This window comes from Trachemys scripta, chromosome 10 (assembly GCF_013100865.1).
Source record: "Trachemys scripta elegans isolate TJP31775 chromosome 10, CAS_Tse_1.0, whole genome shotgun sequence".
Taxonomy (NCBI): Eukaryota; Metazoa; Chordata; order Testudines; family Emydidae; genus Trachemys; species Trachemys scripta.
In genome coordinates, this window is record NC_048307.1 from 22,525,240 (window position 1) to 22,530,589 (window position 5,350).

The 5,350-nt window shown below is 42.1% G+C and overlaps 1 long non-coding RNA gene across 1 annotated transcript in view; it reads left to right on the forward strand.

Moving 5' to 3' along the window:
• LOC117884248 overlaps positions 1-5,146 on the forward strand; it is a 31,660-nt gene extending 26,514 nt beyond the window's left edge. Inside the window, exon 3 of the long non-coding RNA XR_004647530.1 lies at positions 5,103-5,146. This is a non-coding gene — a long non-coding RNA (uncharacterized LOC117884248). The remainder of the gene's footprint in view (positions 1-5,102) is intronic.
• Positions 5,147-5,350: the final 204 nt, after the last annotated feature.

Consider the following 5,350-nt stretch of genomic DNA (forward strand, 5'->3'; position numbering starts at 1 on the left):
ATTTTCCCGGACATGCCCGGCTTTTGGGGATTTCCCCCCGGACGGGGATTTGAGCCCCCAAAAGCCAGACATGTCCGGGAAAATCCGGACGTATGGTAACCCTAGTCCAGACACACTCACAGCAGGCAGCAGCTCTGAACTAGCAGCCAGAGCAGAGCTGACCATGTGGTGACCTAGGGAGCTGGAGGGCTAACTCAGCTTGGCTGGGGAAATTTCCCAGCAAAACTCTACAAACTGGGAGTCATTGGTGGAGAGGGAAAAGCCCAGCTGAGAGATCTTGCTTTCAGGTCACTGGAGGCCAGTTCTCAGGGGGAACCCTCCATGCAGGCCTGGGACTCACCAGCTCCCCACACAGCCAGTCCTGCCCTTGCCCTGACTGGCTCCAGACTGACTCAAAACTGGCTTCTCCCATTTCCTGAACTCTCTGGGAAGGGCATCTCACTCCCTATTGGTTGCCAGGCAGACTCTGAGTCTGCCTTGGCTCCCCCTCCCTCCCAGGGACAGTGTGTCTCTCCCTGAGCTGCCAGCAGACAGAGCCCCAGGAATCTAGGTAATTTCCTTGGGGGCTACACTGGGATTCAGTGCAGACTTTGCTGTTGTTCCAAAGATGTCTTTTCTAAACTGTTCCCTGTGGATAGTGAGTAGAGCACTTACGTCAGCTATAATTGAGCTTTGGTTGATGTTTCAGAACCTTTACAGTCAGTGGTTATAGTAATAGCTGGGGACAAATTTCCCATTTTCCATTATATTCTGGAGTGCTTGTTATTATCAGGCTAAAGGCCAGTTATAATGGATGAGGGAGATGAGGCTGTAATTGACCACAGAACAGTAAAAAGAGAAACTTTGAGAAGTTATAACAACAAGGTTGTTAAGTGCGAAGCTTGTTATGCAGAAGAATGAAATATCTGCTCTATGTACCAAGGTAATTAAGGTAGCACTGAGGAATATATGAGCTCCGTCAATGAACCCACAGAGTGCTCCAAAATTAGTGCCATTTGTATGGCACTTTTGATCCTGGGTTTTAAGAGACTTTACAAACTACATCCCACAATTCAGCAGTATCTTTGACATCTTTCTGGGCACTTGAATAATTATAAGGGGACTTCTCATGCTATTGCTTTTTTGTTACAGTGTACTCTTACTGACACCTGCTTCCCCCCATCCCCCGTACACATGCTGCTGCACATCTTTTGATTGCTTGGTTAGCTTCATCACAATCGTGTGTGTTTAAAAAGATCATAATCCAATAATACTCAACACAAACTTACAGCTTAGTGTATTTCATATGAACACTAACAGCAATTGGAAATCAGAGTGTAAAAAAATCCCTAAATCAGGCCTGGTAAATGCTATTAGTTTGTCAGTGAATGAGTATAGAAAGTGCAGGAGTCCTGTTCCAATGCAGAGTTCTGTTAAATCAAGATATTTGGCTGGGATATGCCAGCCTGAGGTAGAGTGCCCTAGTGATGAAAAGTCTACTTGGAAGAGAAATGCAGCTGTACAAGGCAGGTGGTGCTATTTGGTTAAGGTGTGTGCTCAGGATACCTGGAGGATGTGCTAATTCAGCTCATCCCTTGGACAACTTTTGTCCATGAAATTCCTATAAGCTCTGGGTTATAATTTAAAGCCAATGTGGCAGAACTCAGGAGAGAGATGCCTTACAAATACAACCAACACTCACCTAGGTTTAATCTCCCTGGGCTACATAGGTCCTCACTACTGTATAAGGTTCAGTTTGCAACTCCAGCACTGGAGACGTTGACAGAGGCAAATGTACTGTTCATTAGCGTAGTTAAGGGTATATCATGGGTCTGTGCCTGGCTGTTTGAAGGAATCGTGAGCTGTTCTGTAATGATTAAGTAGCTTCAAAAGTATGTGAAACTGGCAACATTAGCAGCTGCAGTTTAATAGCATTTGTCTCTTTAAAATTTTGCTTATACATCTAGGATTAAATTAGCATCTTGTACTGCTTTTCTGGTGGTTTTAATGTATGAGTCAAGTTTTCTTTCTGACAGGCACTAAAAATATTTAGTCAAAATTAAACTGGAATGAAAAGAGGGAGATGTGAAGAGGGATGCTATCAATTTCTGCAGGCGTTGGTAAGAGGCTTGAGAATTTGAGCGTGGCAAGCAGCCAGTGAGAAAATATTGAGAGAAGGGCAGAGTGGAATCTAATTCCTCCAAACAGAGAGGTGTTAGGGGAGCATGTTACATGGTGATAGAGCTTTGAAGGGGATTTGTGAGGAAGGCTGACTCCAGCACCATGCTCCTCACTAATCTACTTCATTATAGCATCACAACAGTGAAATACTTGGGCCAAATCCTGCAAGTGCTTGCTTACAGAAAAATGTACAAAGTCAATGGGTGGTGTCATGAGCCAGCTGGGCTAGCACTGGCTGAATCCTGTTGTCTTTATTTGAGCAAAGTTATGGCTGAGATTTGAAATTAATGAAACTGGGGAAGAAGCTGTGGTGGCCACAGCTTCCTCCACAATAAAGCAGCTGGTAGCTTTGTTAGCTGAAAAAGAGCTCTTAAGACCCTCCTCTTCCTGTGGGAATGCCATCACTGGAATATTTGTAGCTAGCATTAGCAGTGCCTCTTCCTCACCCATATCTCCCATGAATAGTGAAGATGAGGAGCCTAATCTAGTGCCCCAGTTCTGCTCCCACTGAAGTGAGTGGCCACTTTATCATTGATTTCTGTCGGAGCAAACTGGTTCAAATTCTGCCCTCAGTTACAAGCGTGCAACCCCAGCAAATGGGTACGGAATAGGTGCAACTGAGGACAGTGCTTGAATATGGGAATGAATGCCATATTTGCAATAATTAGGAGCAAAAAATATTTCTAGTTAGTCATAGGACTCTCAAGATCTTGATGGTGAAGCTTCACCATCAAGATCTTGAGAGTCCTATGACTAACTAGAAATACTAACTAGAAGCTCTGTTTATAAACAACCTTTGATTTGCTCAGAAGTTTGAATGCAAGAGACAAATAAATAGGCTGATGCTAATGATTGTGGAGAAATCCCTAAATTCACATTCATTCCAGGAGACTGGACATGTACAAATGTACATTCAAATGGTAACCTACTGAAAGCTGAATTGGAAAGGTAGTAAGGTAGAAAAAATATTCCACTAATGGAATAGGGTTCTGTATATCCAGCCTGAATGTAAAAATTCCCCTTGAGTGAATAAAACGGTGGTGCACATAAGTTTCACATTTTCTACAAGCCTTTGATATTGTTCCATGACTACTTTCTTCTCTCACTACACAGTATGATGACAGAGGGGAGGGAATATGAATAGACAGGGTCCTGATTGTAAATACTTGTAGGAAAATGTGTTATTGTTCCGACTATCAAAGGATCTTGGTGTAGATAGTAAGCTCATGCCACACTATTATTGGACCAGGAACATAAAAGGGATATATTATCAGAAGAGCTGAGGAAGAGACTTGCAATAAGCTGATCTGAATGTAGCCTCTTTCTGCACACAGTGAGTGAATTCCTTTATATTTGTATTTGTATTTATTCAAAAATTCGCAATGGATTTATCACTTTCTCCAAATTTGAACTGTGTTTCTTAATTGTGATTGGCCATGTGAGTCTCATGGCATTTGTTCCATAATTCAGTGAATGTGCACGCATTTCCAACATATTGAAACTTGGTTTGAAATTCCCTTTCTATGGATGTTGTGCTAGTAAATTGGACTGTTCACCTTGTGCAAATATTCAATGGGGCATATACACGACTACAGTGAATTCATTTAATATTTCAAGTGAACATTCACAGAGCATTTTTAAATTAATTATTCACCCAGCTCATAGTACAGTAACTCCTCACTTAACGTTGTAGTTATGTTCCTTAAAAATGCAACTTTAAGTGAAACAATGTTAAACGAATCCAATTGTTATATAAGATTTAATGTAAATGCAGGGGTTTAGGTTCCAAGGAAATTTTTGGGGGGCAGACAAAAGGCATTATACTGTATACTGTACAGTACTGTACTGTACTGTGGTTGGGAAGTGCCCCTGGCTTACCCCACACAGGCATAGCCCGCTGCAGGCAAGGACCTTTGCAGCAGCAGCGGCAGCTTCCCCGGAGAACAGGTTCGGATTTTGCCGGGAATGCTCCAGGCCCGCCTCTTCCTGTCCCCGCTCCACTCCAGGCCCACCTCTTCGCACCCCCAATCCACCTTCTCTCCAGAGCACACCACATCCCTCCCCACCAAAGTCCTAAGCGCTGCCAAACAGCTGTTTAGTGGCGGGGAAAGTGCTGGGAGGGAGGCGGAGAAGCGGAACTTGTGCAATGCTCCCTTGTAAAGTCGCTGCTCTTCCACAGAATCTTACAAGCAGGCAGCCAAACGACGTTATAAGGGAGCCTTGCACAACTTTAAATGAGCATGTTCCCTAATTGAGCAGGGACGTAACATTGAAACAACGATGAGTGGGACAATGTTAAATGAGGAGTTACTGTATTATGGAGCAAAGTATAGGATCAGGAAGCGAATTTAAAGTTCCCCAGCATCTATAAAGCCCTGTCCAACAACATTTAGAGACTCTGACAGCAGCAATTTGCATCTGTGACTAATTTTAAATTACAATTTATTAATCTGAAAAATTTATGGACTGAACTGTATCATGTATATTTTCCAGCAGGGTTTTGATACTAGCATGGCCTATGATTTAATGCTAATACAAGTAATTTTTTGTTTTGCTGGATAAACAATTTGATAAAAAAAGATAATTTTTTAAAATGTAATATCAGAGCTGCCCATCTTCAAAATAACCCTGAGAAGGTTTAACAGCTTCAGGACTGATAGTTCTACTGGAACTAGATTTGTAGAACACCAGGGAAAATGCTAGTGTAGTGTAAAGAGGAAAGTGGCAGATTAGAGATGTACATATCTATTTTAGGCTTTATCTACTGTAAACACTGATGTGATGCAACGTCTGTGGTCTGTTACTGTTGTCTAGCATTGGTAGGGAGATAAGATATTGTGTCTCTCCTTGATCACTGAAGAATGCTGAAGATTTTTGTAAAGCTCTAAGAACATGTGAATGTGAATGCCAAGTTCACAAATGTTTTTTTTTTTTCTGTTTAGGACTATCCAGATGAGGAGCATGCAATAAACTGAGGGAGGTGAGAATTCTTTATCTGACTCAGCTAATATAGCCACTGATTTTTCGAGGATCAATCTGTATTCTAGATCTTTCCTAGTACAAAGGAATGCTACCTTCAGCCCATTGATATCAGTGGAAGAAGGCCCTTATTTAAGAAACGCAATAGGGCTAAAGCTGATGGATTAGTTTTATGGGAGTGGTGAATTTATACTGTTTATTTAGGCAGGAA